This window comes from Mustela nivalis (assembly GCF_964662115.1).
Source record: "Mustela nivalis genome assembly, chromosome: 5".
Lineage (NCBI taxonomy): Eukaryota > Metazoa > Chordata > Mammalia > Carnivora > Mustelidae > Mustela > Mustela nivalis.
In genome coordinates this window covers 2,446,863-2,465,626 of record NC_139024.1, presented here as the reverse complement: position 1 = coordinate 2,465,626, position 18,764 = coordinate 2,446,863, and the positions used below count along the sequence as shown (strand labels likewise).

The following is an 18,764-nucleotide window of genomic DNA, read 5'->3' as shown; positions in this document are numbered from 1 at the left end:
GACCACCTCGCAGCAGACTCCGCAGGTGGGCTACAGCCTACACCGGCCCGTGGTGCAGCTCAGCCACGTCTCAACAGACCTGGCAAACAGGAGTAAGAAAAGGCAGACTTGCAGAAGAGAAAAATCCCAAAACAGACTGAGGTGTACGTAAGACTTCAGGACATAAGTGCTGTTTGAAGTCAGAACAGAAAGGAACGGTTATAAGAACCAGTGAGTAGAAAGGGACAGGTGGACAGTTTGGAAAAAAAAAAAATAAGTTAAATCCCTACAATACACCTTACAATTGAAGATGCCAGAAAAACTAAAAGTCTAAGTATGAAAAATCAACCCTGAAGAAATAGAATACAGTAAGGCTGAGTGTTTATGTCGTCTTTTGATGGATGTGACTTTTCTAAGCATGAAATCAAGACTGAGTTTTAAACTTTGGATGTCAAAATAATATAATCAAAATTTAAATTTCAAAAAAATATTTGCACCCTGCCTAACAATGACTTGATGTGCCTTGGATGTGCCTGTGAAGAGCTGCCACAGATTCGTGGGAGCAGAAAAACGCGTGTGCTGAGCTTCTAGAGGGACCCGGGAGTGGGCGGGACTGAAGCCCAGGACCCAGACCAGGGTCGGGGCAGACGAAAGGGGATAGAGGTGGAAGCTCAAGAACAGAGTGGGGGGAGGGCTGGGGTCCCCGACACATTCAGCCTCTCTGCTTGAGTTCCAGAAGGTTCCCAGAATACAAATTAGCATGCTGGAAAGGCGTTTCTTCCATAATTAACTTCTCTCTGGGGCAGACATATTTGATATAGATTTTCACAGTCGTGATTGCTTTATTGATTTGTCATTTTCTTACAAAGACAGAAACAGCGTCGGGAGTCTATCTGCACTTCGTCTGATTAGCTTCCTTAGTCACGGGCACCGGGGAGCAAGCGCAGGTCTTATCTGGGGCAGGTCGCTGCCACTCCGTGGGCAGACGGCCGTCGTGGAGGCTGGCCTGGGCAGGACACGAATGCCCAGCAGGACACGGCACTCAGCCTCATTTGTTAGCCAGGACTTCAGTCTCCAAGAGGACCCCTAAACCCACTCATCGGGAAAAACAGAAAGCCTTGGAAAACAGTGTTCCCTTTAAAAAAGACTAAGCGTTCCATGTTTCTTTGAATAAAATTAATAACCTTAGGGCCATATCGAAACCTCAAACAATACATATTGCCTTTTTTAACCACAGAACAGAATACAAACCTATCTGAAAATATAAGTTCGTGCACACATTAAATGATCAAAAGAATTTCACAACACAGATTAATGAGGATGTGTTTCCCAGAAAGTAACTAGCAAGTATTGTAAGAGAGACTTATCTCAAAATCTCACCAGCTCTTGCAAAATACTTGCCCCCCCCCACATGCACACACACACACACACAGACACACAGGCAAGGAAACCTGACATATACTGTGAGGTCAAGGGCATCTCAGTAATGCACCTTGAGTTCACGGAGAGTGAGGTCTCTGTCGTTTTAAACCGTGAGTCAGGTCTGCAGCCTGTCGACAGAGCAGGGGGAGGCTGACGGCTGCAGATGCAGCCGCTGGGTTCCTTCACACTCGCCTGTGGTCTAGGGCATGAGCACACGTGTGTGCATGAACAACCAAGCATCGGAAAGTCACCAAGAACCACAGGAAGCGAAGACCACGAGGCTGTTTCCTAACCACAGAGGAGACGTCCTCCTCTGGACCGGAGGCTGACTCTGAAAACGAAGCCAGCGGACGACGCAGCAGCCGGCAGGACGTCCCTGTGGAAAACGCCGGCGGACAGCGGGTCCACGCGTGGGTGGGCCTGAGATACAATACCTTATGTACGGGAAGGGAAATTTGAATTTCATACTGTTTTCGTGGATCGTAAAAATTTTTTTAATCTTCCCCCCAGCCATTTAAAAAAATGTCAAACTTATCCTCAGCTCAAGGACCAGACGGAGATGGGTGGTGGGCACTGGTCTGCGTCTCTGGCAGGGTGCCTCCATCCTGGACGGTCAACAAAGGGCTACCCTTCCAACGGTGAAAGCCAGAATGAACCCCAGCCTGCCTGTGGAAGGTTCCAGAGAGATCACGAGGAGGGAGTGGCTCTTCCGGGATGGAGGTGCTGGGGGCTGCGCAGCCCCATCCCGAGCGCCTCCCCGTGCCTCGCGGTGCTCACTACGGCTCTTTTCTCTCGCGCTATCTCTGCCGGGTCCTTCGCTGCGACCCCCCAATGTGGCCCGGACGCTCAGAGTCCTCTGCCCTTTTCACTTTTTACATAACCAGAACGTACGCAAGCCATGACACCCGTAAGGCCTTTAAATGAATCGACTCCTGCTTCAGAGTCAAGTGTGAGCGCCCCACCCCGCCGTCTGTCATTCAGTTCGGTACTTACACGGCACAGGTTGTCCGTAGGGATGTCTCTGGGCAGCCGCTTCCATCTTGAACAATCTTCCTAAGCCTTGTGATGTGTCTTCCGGATCCAGCCAAGTGTTTGACTCGATAGTGTTAAATAGATCCAAAAATAAATGCACCTCGTGTTCTGCCTGCTTATCACTAAAAACACCGACCAGTGGGGAGATCCTCAATCTCATCATTTTTCAGATTGGAAACCACTCCTTTCTGCTCAGGAATCGCAAGGGGCACGGTCATCGACCTCGCGTTCCTTCTGGTGGTCACCCTGGTGATGCTGGTTGGAGCGTACCTAGGAGATCCTATGAGGAATGTTCGTATTATACTTTGCAAATTCTACGCCCAACATCCAGCAGATCTGCGGAAGGGAATTCATGTCAACTTTCTCAGAAATGACAACTTCGGGACGTGCGGGAGAAAGAACTTCAATCTGAACATTTAGCTGGTTTAAATCCCCAAGCTCCCAAATCTTAAGATCTCTTTGTTTCCTCCTTCTTATTTTTAGAGAGAGAGAGAGCATCAGGGAGGGCAGGGGGAGAGGGAGAGAATCTTCAGCTCCACGCCCAGTGCAAGGCTCAATACAGGACTCCATGTCATGACCCTGAGATCGTGACCGGAGCTGACATCGGGAGCGGACGCTCACTGACCGAGACACCCAGGGGCTCGGGAAGAGCCATTTCTCGTCGTTACTGACTTTCATTTCTCATCGTAATAATCCGCTACAGATTTTAAAATAATAGAACACTATAACTTAGATATCTTTTCATTAAATAGCTATTCATATTTTATTTTACATAAGAAGTACCCAAATGTTAGGTGAAGCCGATACAACATAACTACCACTCGGAGACTCCTCCGACGTACTGAGAACGCGGCAGACACTTTCTTCTGTCGGACGGCAGCATCATATTAATTACAATATTCATCTTCCAAGATGACAACAAAGAATCGGTTTCTAACAATTACAATCAAAAGATGAGTATGTTAACTACATTAAAGAATGTTTCCGTGTCAGGGGCTAGCACTGAAAGTTGAATGTCACCCACACACCTTCCCCCAAAGTGAGCCAGCTAACCCGGAGGAAACCCAGAGCTGTCTGACCCAGAACCAGAGCCATCGGCTACCATGTAGCTGCTTCTTAAAAAAAAAACATGTGAGACAAAGGAAGGCATTAGCAGAGGAAATTGAGTAAGACTTGAGTAAGAAACTAGCATTGAATAATTAGCTTTTTGAGGGCGGTTTGACGACCTTCCTAATTCAAAATGAGAGGAAAGTCTTGGTCATAAGAAACGTGGCCTTGATTTACATGAGGTCTAGCTGGCGCTCGGTGTTTGTCAGTGACCTTGCCGCACATTGTTAGCACAGCCCTGTTAGCGCGCGATGCCCGCCCTCACGCACCTGGGGAGGAAAACCAGGCAGGAGCGACCAGTCCCTACAAAGTAGCAAGGCCACCTCCGCCTTCTTGCTGTTAAAGCCCCGTGCCCTGAACACCTCCGCAATGTCTGTGCCATAAACTCCCACGTTTGACCTAAGACACTTAAGGAGAAGGTACTTTCTGAGAAGCAGCATGTTCGATACGAAAGGGTAATTTCTCTGTTGAAAGTCCCGTACTGCACACTTCACAGAAAACCCGGCCAGCAGCGGGCAGGGCTTGCGGCTGGAGCGGACCTGCACTCACGGGAGGGCTCTATTGCTATTTTAGGAGACGGGTAATTACTTATCGATTTCATGAGGATCGCAACTCCAAATCTGTAATCAAATTGGTGTGACTAATGAAAGGGTTTATGTTGAAAGAGTTATAGACCAGGGCAAATTAAATACCAAAAGCGCACATGCTGGAGACACTGATAGTTTCTAGACCGGAATCTGCCAGCCAGACCTGAGCGTGGACCGTCTGTCCTTTGAGCACTCCTCGTTTCCAGCATACGCACGGGACACTCAGTCTCCCTGTTACGGGACTGACATCAAAGGAGTCTGTGTGGCTGGGAAGCCAGACCCAAGCTGTAGGTGGGGCTTGGTGGGGCTGGCAGAAGTCCTTCTGCTGCTGTGGACATAAACAGTCACTGTCCACGTGTGCTTCCGCACCCTTAAAATGAGGAAGTTAGAACCGGTGGCTGCACGGTCCTCCCGGGCTCTGGCGTCAGGCAGGGGACTTGTTTGGGCAAGCAGAGGCCGGCGCTAGGAGGGCCGTGGGCAGAACAACGGTCCTGAGGTGCTCAGGCATCATTGTTTGCAACAGGAAAACCCCCAAACTCTGAATGCCCGACTCGAAGGAAATGATTTCATAGAGCCTGGCAGTTTCCTGCCGCTGTCTAAAAGAATAACGCACATTCACTGCTGAGTGGAAATAAACAAGTTGCAGTTATAATTATATGACCCCTCTCAAAATACTGCTGTATACTGTACACGCCCAAATAGAAGTTTCTAAGAATAAAAAGAAAAGCCCTTTAAAGCAGGTGCCCTTGGTAGGATGACAATTGGGGTAGGGGATACTTTGTAGTCTGAGTAGACACTTGCCTTACCGATAATATTTCATTTTTCACAAGGTGATTCCATTCTAATAATAATGACAAATAAATCACATCGGCGGGGGGGGGGGGGTCTGTCCCTTGATCGTAGCTGCCCTAAGACGGTACTGGCTCAGGACACAGTACACAGCCCAGACCCTGGGGCCCAGCATGCAGGACCCCACTGGTCCAGCGGAGAGTCCCTGGAGACGGACGGACGGTCACGGTTAGTGAGCGGAGGGGCCCTGTGAGGAGGGAGAATTCTCGGTGGAGCGTGGGTGGGCCCAGAGGGCTCCGCGGCCGGAGCACCCTGGCCCTTGAGTCCGATGAAGAGCGTGCCGCGCAGACACCCAGGCTGGAGTTAGGACGTCTGCATCCGAGACCCACGCTCGGCTCGTATCCAGGCTGGGGGGCAAGTTCTGAGCTGCACTTTCCCCTCTGGAAGAGCCGGATCTCTGTGACCGCGCCATACTTCGCACGGAGGAGTCGGAGATCTGTGAGAGGATGCGCGGGCAAGTCCGCTGTTGACCGAGCGGCTCATCAGCTACTCGCCTGCGGCAAGGCACTGGCTTCTTGAAAGACTTTTTACACTTTTTAAAACTACAGCTATTGTTCTGCAGTAAAGGGAAGTCAAGGCAAAAAAAGAGTTGGCAGGTCCGATGCCAGAGCCCTCCGAAGACAGGTGGGATCAGGAGGGAGCGACTCGGATGCCGGGCAGTTTATCCCGGACTCGGCAGGTGCCTCTGCAAGAAACGAACGCTCGCTGTTGCCGGTCACAGCATGAAGGCGGGTCTGTGTCGCAGTGGAGCCCAGACTCCAGAGACGGACCACTCTGGTTCAAATCCCACCTCTGCCTTTTATGAGCTGTGTGACCCTGGGCAAGTGACTTCACCTCTCTGTTTTATCACTTCCTCGTCTCTAAAACATAAGAATGTTACTCCATAGGTTGTGAGGAAGGGGAGTTGATGGTTACAAAGTACTTAGAGCAGCGCCTGGGGCATAGCCACGCAGGCATCTGTGAAGTCAAGCCGGCGTGCCCATCACCAGGACGTCCACCACCCAAACAAGCAAGACCTCCTGGCAGGCCGCCGTGACGATCCGGGGCTGGTGACGCCCACGCACCCATGCCAGGCCCGCCAGCCTTGCCCTCTCGCGGCTCCCTGCTGCCCACCACCTGCTGCGCGGGCTGGCGGCACTTGCTAAGGGAAGGTTTTAGAGCGTCTCTCCAGGACTTACCTTCCTTCATTCACTCATTCAAACAGTTAAAAGGAATTCCAGTTTTCTAAGCAAAATCACACATGAACGTGCTAAAAGCTCTTAAGAACAGAGAGTGGGGTGCATCCTAGCAGGGCTGGTGGACCAGCGTCCTTCACGACTGAGCCCTTTATTCCCAGGCAGGGCCCACACAAAGGCCAATCCCACACACGGAGCTGCTTTGGAATGTTTTGCAACAGAATTAGCAGAACTGGGAGTTTAATGGAAGCCCTGTCCTTGTTTTGCAACCTCTGTCTGTCCACTGAGCTGTCTGCCTCGGGAACCACCAGCTCAGAGGACAAAGGTGGGCACCGAAGCTGGGTCAGGTCCAGACGCTCACAAACAGCCCCGTTTCCCTCACGTGGCCCTGCCCGCCAAACACCCCAGAGCAGGAAAATACAATCTGGAAAAATGTATGACCTGGACACAGCGTGATTGGAGAACACACGCAGAATCTACCAGAAGGTGCTGGTCCGCTCAGTGCCTTGTTAAGGCTCGACTGCCCAGAAAAGCAGCCTACTTCTCGGGAATGGGTAAAACGGACGTAGGGTCATGGCTCCGAAGGCCCCGACAGTTGGGTGTACATTCCAGCTCTGTGAGCCAATCACTGCGCCATCCGGCCTCGTCTCAAACCCGCGAAGAACGCGTGGAGGCGGAGGCCGGATCCTCTCTCCTTCGGGGGACAGGATGGGCCGGGACGCACCCCAAGGAAGAGTGTTCTGTGAGGCCGGCGGGCTGCAACACAATGGAGAACCCGAGGAGGAGCCGCGGGGCCAGGAGGACACGCAGGCAGGCTCTAAAGCTACTGTCCCCGCGTCCCCAGGAGCGGCAGGCCACTGAGGCCACGGCTTGAGCTCAGCATCCCCCGTCAGCAGCTGACGGGGCAGAGTGCCCATTAGTCTGTCCGTCCGGCGCGGACTCTCTCGCACCCTTCTCTGGGGTCGCAGGGGACAAGTGCCACGAGGCCCCTCTGTGGGGGCAGCCGGAAGCCGGTCACCAGCGGAAAGATTTTCCACTTCCTTTGATCTCATCCTCTGAAACACCCGGACTCTGTGCTCCTCTGGGGACGCACGGGCGACCCTTCTGGACATCTCCCGAGCATCCCCGTTGCTACAGGTGCCGCCGTCTCGGTTCCGGCTCAGGAACTCCCTGCCACTCCCCTGTCCCAGACGGGGGATCTCTCTCTCTTTGAGCGGCTCCTTCTCTGTGTGTCCTTGTGACTCCCCGGGACCCCACGGGACACTGGCTGCGTCTTTCTCGAAGCTCACTGCAGGGTTTGGGGTCTGCGTGCCCAGGGGAAGGACAGAGTTCTGTCCCGATGCAGAATATAAGGCCGAAAACAGGGCCCGAGTGGGGTCCGGATAAAGTTGCTAGAAAAAGCAGAGTTGAGCCAGGGCAGACGTGTCTTCTGTTGGACGCAGCCCTGCAGCGCGAGCCTGGGCCCTGCCAAGCGTCCCAGGCTTGAGGCACCTTCTGCTGCCACGTGGCTGTGACCCTGGCTTGAAGCAGAGTCTCCGATTCTTCAGAAAAACCAAAGCACTCACTCCTCGGGCCCGAAGGCGGCAGCACGGGGGAGCACACGCACATACCACACGCGTGTACATGCGTGTGATGTGCACAGGGAGAGAGAGAGACCCACTCCCCGAGCACAGCCTCGTTCCCCAGCCAGGATCCCTAAAGCATCCTGCAAGGATGAGCGATCATTTCCTAAAAGCCGAGCGAGTTCAGCGGAGCAAGTTCACATTCTCCGAGCACAGGGCCACGCGTGACGGTTTTCTCCCTTGTCCAGCTGGGACTTGGGTCCGGCCGTGCACACGGCTCTGACGTTGGGCCAACGGGAGCTCCCGAGCCCACAGAGTCTGCCAGAGGCGAGGTACAACTCCTGACCTTGTGGTTCCTCTGCTCGTGCGTCGTGGCTGCTTTGCTCCGTGAGCTGTGGGGCTGCTGTCTGGTGCGTGGGCTGGCACTGAGCGTGTCCCTCCAAAGGGCACCGTCCCCGTCCCCAGGAGCATGTCACCGTGTACGTCATGAACTGAGCCTGGTGTGTTACTCCCCGTGTAGGCTGCATCCTTGTGTAAAGCCCTGTAGTCCAGACTTGTACAGTCCGTCTATCACTGGGTGCAATATTTCACATCAACAGGCAGGCTTTGTTTTGGGAGGTTTTTTGTTCGTTTTTAAAGTTTCTTTTATTTGCTTTTAGTGTATGCAGGACTGTCTCTGCGCAGCCTCCTCTTCCGGCTGAGGAATGGCTGCTGCTTCTCAGGGAGGCTTGTCTTGACGGGGCACGGAGAGCTCGGGTCTGGGAGGGTCACATCTTCGTGTTCAATTGAAGTGAACACTCGTGACCATGAGCCCTGGAAGTTCTGTGTCGTATCTGGGGGCTCGTTTCCGGGACGTGCTCAGGGACCAGAGTCTGTACCCTGTTAGTTCACCATCACTCTCCACACAGAAGCCTATGCAGTGAACGCTCAACACGCTTGGGGGACCACCGGCCCTGGGCCCAGCCCCTCTGTTTGGTCCACTCCGTGTCACAGCATCAGAGGGGACCCGCTGCTTTGTAAGGTGGCATCCTGCAGACACTTGGGGACTTTTTGGATGTGCGTACCCTGCACGGGCTGGGCGGTTGCATGTGTGTTCTTCAAGTGAACACGAAGATGTGACCCTTTCGACTTGCATAATTCTGTAGGATTTTCTGGGTCAAGGGAAGAGGAACCACTTTCAGAGATGGCCTCTGGCAGCTGAGGCCAACAGCAGTCTTTTTCTTGACTCAGTCTGAGTATTAGCGCGTGTTTGCAGCGTGGATGTGTTTGAAATGACAACTGCGCTCGTCTCGGTCTCGTTGCCACACTTGCTACTACGCTTCCGGTTTTCTGGCTTCCTTCGTTTGGTAGCTTCTGCCGTCCAGCCTGACTTCTTAGTTCTGTGTGTTTCCACCGCGACGAGCCGTGGACAGCTTGCCTTCATGGAAAGATTTATGATCAATGCAAACCTCTACTCCCTGCCTCGTCACCTGAGCATGGACACCCTTGAGGACCGTCCACGATGGACAAGCACATTGGCTCACTTGTCCGCCTCATTTGGTTTGGGTTTATTAAACGATAGTAGTTAATTTTCCTGGTAACCCAATACCTGTGCTCTAGATTTATCCCATTAAAATACTCTGCATGGACTCGCTGCGGGAAGCCAAGGAAACAGCACGGGCTCCCCACCGCGTCTCCCGCCGCCCCGGGCTCTGACGTCATCATTTCACAGGCTCACCACTGACGACATCTACACTCTCTTCCATCACAAAACCCCAACAGTTACCGGGCTTTGGTTCTATATCTCAATAGACTCAACATTGTCTTTTTTTCTATGGCTTTTCCAAGTACCTCTTGGCTTGCTGAACACAATTAAAAAAAAAAAAAGCCAATAGATTACTATTGCTACTTGACCTGACTTCTCCTAGATGCCAAACATCCTTGTCCTTGAAGATGGGCCTGGGCTCCACAGTAAACACTCTGGTCTGCTGGGTCAGCTGATGTTTTCTCTTTGAAACAGGATATTGGGGAAACTGCATACATTGTAAGGTCCCAGATTCTAGAACGGATTCTTAAATCTTTGTTTATAATATATTAAGCGGAGCAATTAGTCCTCTGTTGAAAATTAGGGCTGGAAATCATGAAATAACCCCAGAATTAGGGCTTAGGAATCTCATACATCAAAAGAAAACTATTCAAGCTTGCACTGAATTTTAAAAATGGATGGAGAACAGCACAATCCACTGTTGGTTTGTTTCGCTATCCCACTACTTTGCAAAAACTGTCTTCGCTTTCTTAAGACTTAAATACGGTTCAGATGCTCACCTGCCTTTTACGTGTGTCTGTCAATGAAAGGAAAACCGCTGCTGTCACTCTTCAAATGTCCCCCGAGCAGTTACTGTAACAGTGACAGGAAGAGCACGAGACTCAACCCTCTATTAGAACGCGTATTCCCGAAGGCTCTGCTTTCCGAGTGAAGACGGGCGACAAGCATCCTGATGGGGGACGGGCCGTGCACCCCTCCGTCCGGCTACTCGAGGCTCTGCATAGAGAGCTCAGGGTTTGCTTTCCCATAAACTCTGTTTACGTGTCGAGCTTTTATTCACCCACAGAATCCAACAGCCCTGCTTTGCAACAGCAGAGAAACGTCCATCAGAAGGGAGAGTTAAATGGGGCAAAGGGTCTCCCAGAGGGAAGGGAGGAGGCAGACCTCCCCACACCGGGCAGAGGAGTAGAGATGCGGGGCGAGAAGCGGGGCCCTCGGGGTTTGATCGGAGGACGTGCGGGTATGTGCACGGCATGGCAGGACGCAGAATCGGGGTACAGAGTGGACCAACAGCACGCTCGCCTTTTATTGGGTCTCACTTATTCGGGCTCAGATACCCCTGAAACATGTTGAGACGAGCCTTCTTTCCTCCTACTGTCCTACAAGTGCTAATAGCTGACCTGAGTAAAACTCTTTTTTTCTTTTAAAGATTTATTTTTCAGGAAAGGAGAGAGTGTGAGCGGGAGAGAGGCAGAAGGAAGGAGAGAGGATCCGAGCAGAGTCCTCACCGAGCGCTAAGCCTGAGCCTGACATGGGGCTTGATCTCACAACCCGGAGACTGTGACCTGAGCTGAAACCAAGAGCCGGACCCTAAAAAAAAAAAAAAAAAAAAGAGCCAGACCCGTAACCGCCTGAGCCACCCAGGCACCCAGTCCAGAGCAAAACTCCCAGCCATCCTCTCCAGCTTTTCCTAACATGTGAAATCCGGGGACAGCGCTACTCAACCTCCAAATGCTCCGAAACGGAAGTTCAGCCAAACTGACTCTTTCTAGCAGCTTCTCGGTCGCTTTTCAGGGGTTGTACTTCTCCGATTTGTAGAAACAAATAGGTCTTCAAAGCTGTCAGGTTCCCATTACGTAGTAAATCATGCTTGGCCCTGCCAGCCGCAGCCTGGTATAGCGAGTGGTTATGTACCTACAGTTTGCTCTTCTCCCCAGAAACTGCTTCATTACCCCCCTTAGCTTCCTGAGGGTGCGTATCCAGATGCCTCGTGAAAGGGCTCAGACCTCAGACCCTATACTCAGTGTCACGCAGGCACAGAGGGCTCCAGAAATGAGAGAGACACAGGACGCATCACATGCATTAGAGAGAATTCTAGACTTCTTGTCTGTAATTTCTTCTCCCATAGGAAACTTCTGCTCCTCTAAGCTACTGAGACAGAAACTAAGGGAGGGGCTTCTCCCAGCCACGGTGACCAGCACTGGGCTAGTCCCCCAGAGAACTCCGGACCCTGGTCTGAGTCCTGATGTAAAGGATCCACTCACAGTCGTGAACTTGAAAGACACTGTATCTGGGCATGGAAGACTCTCTGGGAACATCTCAGGGCAGCGAGGCTGTGACCCCATGAATTTAATGTTACCAAGAGTTCAGCATTAGTCCCTTTAAGTAACGACCTCAACGTTGAGAACATCTGTCCTTACGTTCTGAGAAAGGAAAAGCAAAGGACCCGAAAGGAATGTGCCTTCTTAGGACGATGAGGAGGGTCAGAGTTGTAAACCGAGGATCCTAAGATCGCGGTTTCATTCCCTGCTCCTTGCTTTCGCTCGGCTCCTCCTGGATACCCTCCCCCACCCCAACATCTACACAAGCCCATGCGGGAGCAGGCTCTGGGGTGCCCCCAAATGAACACACCTCCTGCTATCTTTCCGCTTGGCCCATCCTCCTCCTCGAGTGTGGGCTGGCCCTACTATCTTGCTTCAAACCCACAGAATATGGCAACGACGATGGGTTGTCACTTGCACAATCAGGTGTTGAGAGATCATAACTTCAACTTGCCGGCAATCTATGGCTTCCTCCACTCATGTGCATGGACGAAGCCAGCTGCTGGGCTGCAGAGACTGGACTGTCAAGGAACTGCCACAGCCTCTAACCAACAACCAGTGAGGAACGAGGCCTGTGGTCTAAGGGCCCACAACCAAGGGGCTTGGAAGGGGGTCCTTCCCCAGTCGAGTCTTCGGATGAGCCCAGACATGGCCAACGCCCACACTGCAGCTTGTGGTGACCCTGGAGCTTGGGACCCACATTCCTGGCCCATGGAAACTTGAAATAATGGACATGTGTCATTTGAAAGCCACTCCGTTTTAGAAAAATTCGTTACAGCAACAGATAACGAATATGCCCATCTTTGATTTTACTGTCCACATTTTCTTCCCCTGGAGATGTGCTGGTCTACCCACGCCGCACCGGGAAGTAATGCTCCTTCCTCTGGACTTGCACACACGCGTCTCTGTCTTCTCCTCTTGCCACCCCCGACTTCCCCCTTCTGCTCCTACTGCTGAGTTTTAGAGCCGGTGGTCCTGGCTACATGAGGAGTCACCTGAGGCGACGGTCCCTATGCTTCCAGCCCCAACGTGGCTACGCACACAACAAGAGTTCCAATCCCAGCTGAGTTAGCTTGGAGATGAAAGAGACGCCTCTGCTCTTGGAAAAGTTGGGGTCGGAAGCATGTGGCAATTAGCATAACCAGAACTACTGGGTATCCCCAGTTTAGATGAACCCCATATGGACCTCGAAGCCCCTTGGATACACACTGAAGTAAAATAAACATTGTAGTCACTCACAGAGAACTCACTGCTGACACGGTCTTTCCTATCCCAGAAATTTAGGCCTATGTAACAGTACGTACATACTCGTCTTTAATTAAGATACGGTTTCTGCGGTACCACTGCCTCACACTCTACCGCTGGCATTTTATACATGCGGCTTTTCCCCTACCAGTTCACAGCTGAGCGTCTGTGTCATTTTTGAATATTCTACTCCTGCATTAATGCACATGTAGATCATCTTCAGCTTATTACTAGTAGCAGTAGGAATAGTTGTATTTTGAATTAAAGGGCAGAAAGGGAAGTTATAACTAAACAATTAAAAGCTACTCTTTGGGGAGGAAGTCTACCCATATTTTAGAAACGCTTCCAGAAAATTCCCTAGCTCAGTCCCTCAGGCACACATATCTTGTATTACTACTAGAAGACAGCAGAGCACAGCGGCTGGGAACCTCAGCTTTAGAGGAAGACAGAGGAGGGACAGGTGCCGGAGAACAGAATGCCAGATGCCAAGGTCATTCAAGAGCAGAGCAGGGACTGTGCTGCGCAAACACCAAGGCAGCCCGTAGACCCAGAGGGACCTGCCTTTACGGTTAGAGACCAGCACCTACACCTGCTCACATGAGGTCTTTCCTTGTGCCCTGGAGCCTGGGGCTACCTTACATGTGGCACATTTAATTGTCTTTCACGTTTGACTAATTCCATTGTCCTTGTGGCCCTGGAAGTGGTTACCAGTATGGGTCCCATTTTACAGATGAAGAGAATATGGCTTTCTTCAGTTAAAAAAAAAACATTGCATAATTGGATAAAATGAGACCTACCCTGGAGACAGCAAACTTTCACACAGAACGGGGGAGACCCCAGCCCATGGAGTTTCAGAAGGAAAGTTTGCCTTTAAAAGAGAAATGTTTGATTCCAGCAAGGGGACCCACCCCCGAGAAAATGTCCGAAGGCATCCGGAGTTTCCGTCCCTTTCCTGCGAGTGGGTCTCAGGGGGCGTTGTGAGCCTCACACAGCAGGTGCGCGCAGAAACATCAGTTTGTATATTTGCAAGGAGAACGTTTGCAAAAACACACACCGGTTTGGAAACGTGAATCATCTCATACACATACCGGCACTGTTGCTGCGACGTGGACCGTAGGAGAAAGTCAGGAGTTCTTTTTAAGCAGAGAGGGGGGAAAAACACCCTAACATCAGAAATAAAATTTACAAGTGTTCGCAGGTATTTATAAAACTCAGGACAAACCGAGCATCTGCAGTGAGTCATTCACATTTAACTCGTCTAAACTCATGTCTTCAACGATTTTCACAGTTCCTCTTTTCCTTGATATTTTGCATGGTGTGATTCCATTTTTAAACAGTTCTAAATCTGCAAGTCACTTAAAGCTACAATGCAAAAACTTGAAGCAGAGACACTTACAAGTGTGAACTCCAAGAAGTCCTCTAGGTTTAAGGATCTCCAAACGAACCCCTCGAACAACCCTGAACCTGAGTGGAAACACTCCGCGTCCTGCCATTGGGACCAGACTGGAGTCCCTCGGCTTCATTTGCTACGGCCTCGCCTGTGCCGAGTCAGGTGACCGAGACGCTGTGGTGCAGACACTGCCAGCTCCAGAAAGGACGGGGAAGGGCCTGTTGTCCCCGAAGCAGGTGCCTCAGGTCAAGGTCCCCCACCGCCACAGGGACAGTCGTGCGTCTACGCAGCCCTCTCGATGGCAGTGCAAGCTGAATGGCCAGAATATGCTTCCACTGGGCGAGCGCTCGCTCCCCTGGGCAGATGTGAATCCGAGAGGAGCACCTGCGAAGACACCTGTCTCCTTACAGCTTCCCCCCACTGGCCCCACAGCATCCAGAGCCCTTCTCTGCAAGATAGCCACGTTTGGAAGCACACCCTGTTTTTACTGTGTTCTTCCCCTCGAGTCACTGATACCAGCTCCTTCTTTGTTACCCACAGGCCACACTTGAAAATCACATATCCCCTAAGTATTTACAGAACACCTGCCAAGGCCAGGCTCTACTCTCAGGGCGGGGAACACCATCAGGGACCTTACATTCCAGCCGGCGTGGGCAAGGTGGCCTAAAACAGCTTCTAGGAACCCAGTCCTTGGAGACTGCAAGCTGTGAGCTGAGCTCCCTCTGGTCTAGATCCAACGCCCGACCCGCTACACCCTGAGGAACAATCCGACCAAATCGTAGCATCGTTGGGAACGGATCTGGTGCTGGGTGTGACATGCAAGCAATGAAACATTAAACACTGTGTCAAAAACTAGTGATGTGCTATACGGAGCTAACTGAACATAATTTAAAAATTACTTAATTGATTTAAAAAAGAGAAAAAGCATGAGAATGAACGAGTTGTCTTAGCGCCTATTTCAAAAATAATTTTCAGTTGAATAATCTGTGTACTTTGCTTGAGGCGAAAGGGTTCACAGCACCTAAATTGTACATTTAAAACCAATGAAATGGACACATGAACGCATCAGAGAAGGAGAGAGAAGCGAGTCAAAGACAGCTCAGCTCAGCTCAGCTGATGGGAGAACAGCTGTCTTCCTAGAGGAAAATGAATTTGGTTTTAATATCACCACACAGCAAACCAAATTTAGTACGAGAAGGAAATAATGATTCACTACTAGAAGGAAAAGAGAGCTTTAGGTAGGAAGAACTTCTTAAGCAACAAACAAAAAAATTAACAAAAATATCGATGGGTTTGCGAAGCTCCAACATTTCTTATTCTGAAAGACCCCACGTGGAGACAAGGACAACACGGCCCTTGAAGCTACTTGATGCCTGTGCGACCGGGGACTAATGTCTAGAATATAAAGGACATCAGGAATCATTAAGGAGAACAGATAACCTAATAGAAAAATACACAAAGGGTGTAAATAAACAATTCACAAAGAAACCAAAATGGCCAACAATTTCAATAAATGCCCGACCTCACCAGCAATGCAGAAACGCTGGTTAAAATCGCTCACCGGGACGCCTAGGTGGCTCATCAGTTAAAGTATCTGACACGTGAAGTTGGCAAAATGTTTAAAAAGTCTTAAAACATCAAGCATCCTCCCACTTAGTAGAAATCTGAGCAGTAGTCGACAATCATCTAGTAACATTTATAAAATGCACTTTCTGACGCAGTTCCACGCCTACGCACAAAGCAGCAGGAGGCCACGCAGCCTCGTTTAGCCGCCAGAACTCGGAGCGTGTGGACGTCCGGCAGAAGGCCGAGGAGCGAAAGGAGCTCCCGTAGCGCAGTGAAGGGGACAGGAGGCTCCAGAACGACACCGACGCGGTGATTCCGCGGACGAGATTTCGATTCTACGTACTACTAGCGTGGGCGTTCCTTCTACCCTCCGGAATGTGCTCCAGAATGGGAAGACGTGGCCCGCACCCTGAATTCAAATTGGTGGCAGGCGGGGGGTGCAGGGGCGGTGGGGGGCACGGAGGTTTGCGAAGGGGAGCTCCGCTTGGTTCCCGCACAATCCAGACCCGACACGCCGGCGCTTTCCCAGTGCGGTGCGCCCGCATGTGGTGTCTTAGTGGCGGATGGTGACCATTGTTTGTACTTTCGTACTTTCCTAAATTTAACTTTTTTTTCCAGTTGGAAGAGGAAAAGCACAAAAACAAACAGAAGCCGGCCCACGAGTGGGTAACCTAGCCCCTACGTGCGCCGCCTCTTTAAATGAGGGTAATTAGAATCCTTACCCCAGAATAATCTCGTGGGCTCAGGAACCATTTCTATGCACCCTCGGGGTGCCAGCGAGGGTCCACCACGCATCTCCTGCCCTGTCCCTCACCGCCCCCGGGTCCACGCGTCCCCTGCCCTGTCCCTCACCGCCCCCGGGTCCACGCGTCCCCTGCCCTGTCCCCCACCGCCCCCGGGTCCGTGTTCTTGCAGAGGACGGCCCTTGCCAGCGGCTCCTGACCAGGAAGCGCTCCCTCGGTCACTCACCCCTCACCCCCCACCTCTGCTCCCTTCCCCTCTGCTGCACCCACACTCTCTTCCCCTCCCCCGCACACAGCAGGGTCCTCCACCAAGCCCGTCTCCCTCACTCACGAGGCCCATCTAACGATGTGAACAAGTGAGAGCTCCAGCCGCCGGGCTCGGGCACAAGCATTGACCGTTGCACTTGCCCTGGGGGGAGGGGGGCCAGGACAAGGGTGACTCTTGTTCCAGGTTGTGCCTTTGCTGACCCTGAGGGGCTGGAGACACGCACAACCGGACAGTTCCAGAAAGAGCAGGGGCCACTCTGCTGAAGGCACGGGAGTAAGGCCACAGCATCCTCCCGGCAGGAGGCCAGGACGCTCCCCAAGACATTTATCACGGAGCTCAAGAACCTAATATATTTCCCCAAAAACTATTCTAAACATGGGGCAAGAAGGATCTGTTTCCACTGCCCCCCAAATGCCTTCTGTTTTATTTCTGCCCATTTCTCTAGCAATGCTTGCGAATCCCAGGCACCGGCGATCTAGAATGTCCCCAATCAGCTGGCGGAGACAGCCGTGCGGGTCTGCATGGCCAGCCCCAGGACAGGACTCACCGGGGAAGCTGCCCCGGGTGCTCACCCGGTGAGGACAGAGCCGCCCCCGCGGGGAGGCAGCCCCTGGGAGCCAGGTCTGCATGGTCGCGGGGGCCCCAGGCCAGGCGCAGGCGAGGACCCTCCCAGTCACATGGGGAGGACGCGCTCGCGACAGTTCCCTGGAGAGACGGCAGCCCCAGGGCTCAGCCTGGCAGCGCGAAACTCAGTCCAAGTGTGTTCCAGGCCCCAGCGGCTCAGCTGTGTCACCTTCTGAGGGAGCCCGCGATGTGAGATAAGGGGCGTGCAGACGTGCAGCCACGCACAGTCGAACGCCCAGCGGAGGCTGGGCCCTCGCGGCTCTAACAACGGCTGTGACTGCACAGAGCACTCGGTCGGCCCGTCCTGCACCCCAGGGCCCCGTTGCAGGGGACGCGCACAGGGCTTCAGTCTGGGTCTGCCGAGCGTAGGGACACAGCAAGGGGCCGCTGTCCCTTCTCCTCCTCACCTTCCGCACTCACGTGGCCCAAATGACAGACCCGCCCACGTCCCGCAGGCCTGGGCTCCCAGGCACGCACAGCCCCACCTCCCTTCAAGCCAGAAACAGAGCGAGACTTAGAGGGACACGGAGCTGTGACTATTTTCCTTCTCAGACATCTTCGCGCGCAGCCAGGAGGCCTGTCCTCCCCGTCAAAGCCAGGTGTCAGCCCGGGGGCCCGAGCACACTGCGCCGGGGCGAGTCTCCGTGTCCAGGCACCAACGCCGAAGCTCGCAGCGTGGCCCTTCCTCCCACGAGGCCCGTGGCCCTCGTGCGACGCTGTCCACTAACCTGCATTCTCCTTTCCAGGTCCCTGAGGACACCCAGCCCCGCTGACGTGGTGACCTCTCGAGGCCCACAGTGGGGCCGCTCAGCCTCGGCCGGGGAGGCGAAGGCCTCGGGGCAGACCCTGGCCCGCCAGACCGCAGGTGGCTCGTGGGCCATGGTGGCCACGGATGTGAGCACACAGAGGCTTGACACCCGCAGCCCGCGCGTCGCCCCGGGCCGGGGAGGGCAGCGTGCAGCCGGAGGAGGGCTCCTGGGGCCGCGAGGATCCCGCGGGCATTTTCCTGGTTTCCCAGCACGGCCTCTATGGTGACAGCGGGAGGATAAACAGGGCCGTTCGGCACTGCGGCCGCTGGCAGACAGCGGGAGCGGCGGCGGGAGCGGCGGCGGGGCCCACGGTAGACGAGCAGAGCCCAGAGAGGCTCACACTGGGCTGTGTGTCCTCACAGGCAAGGCCGGGAGCCCCTGGGGCACGCGGCCGTGGGGCACAGCTCCTGCTATATTCTGGCCGTGCTCTGTCCCCCGTTTCTGAAGGACGAGGAAACCGTCCCCAGACGCAGTGACGACTGTGGCGGCTGCAGCCAGAGCCCATGGAGCCACATCCTGCCCCCCAGAGCCGCAGTCAGGCGTCCATCCGCCCGGGAAGG

General features: G+C 53.1%; 1 protein-coding gene and 1 long non-coding RNA gene across 5 annotated transcripts in view; both read right to left on the bottom strand.

Moving 5' to 3' along the window:
- Positions 1–18,764, bottom strand: part of RPS6KA2 (ribosomal protein S6 kinase A2) — a 296,857-nt gene that overhangs the window by 216,285 nt on the left and 61,808 nt on the right. The gene's annotated exons all lie outside the window — the stretch shown is intronic.
- LOC309864755 lies at positions 8,333–13,388 on the bottom strand. The gene is made up of 2 exons (XR_014311745.1): positions 10,473–13,388; positions 8,333–10,375 (listed from the first exon to the last, which is right to left on the bottom strand). It is a non-coding gene; the product is annotated as an uncharacterized lncRNA (long non-coding RNA).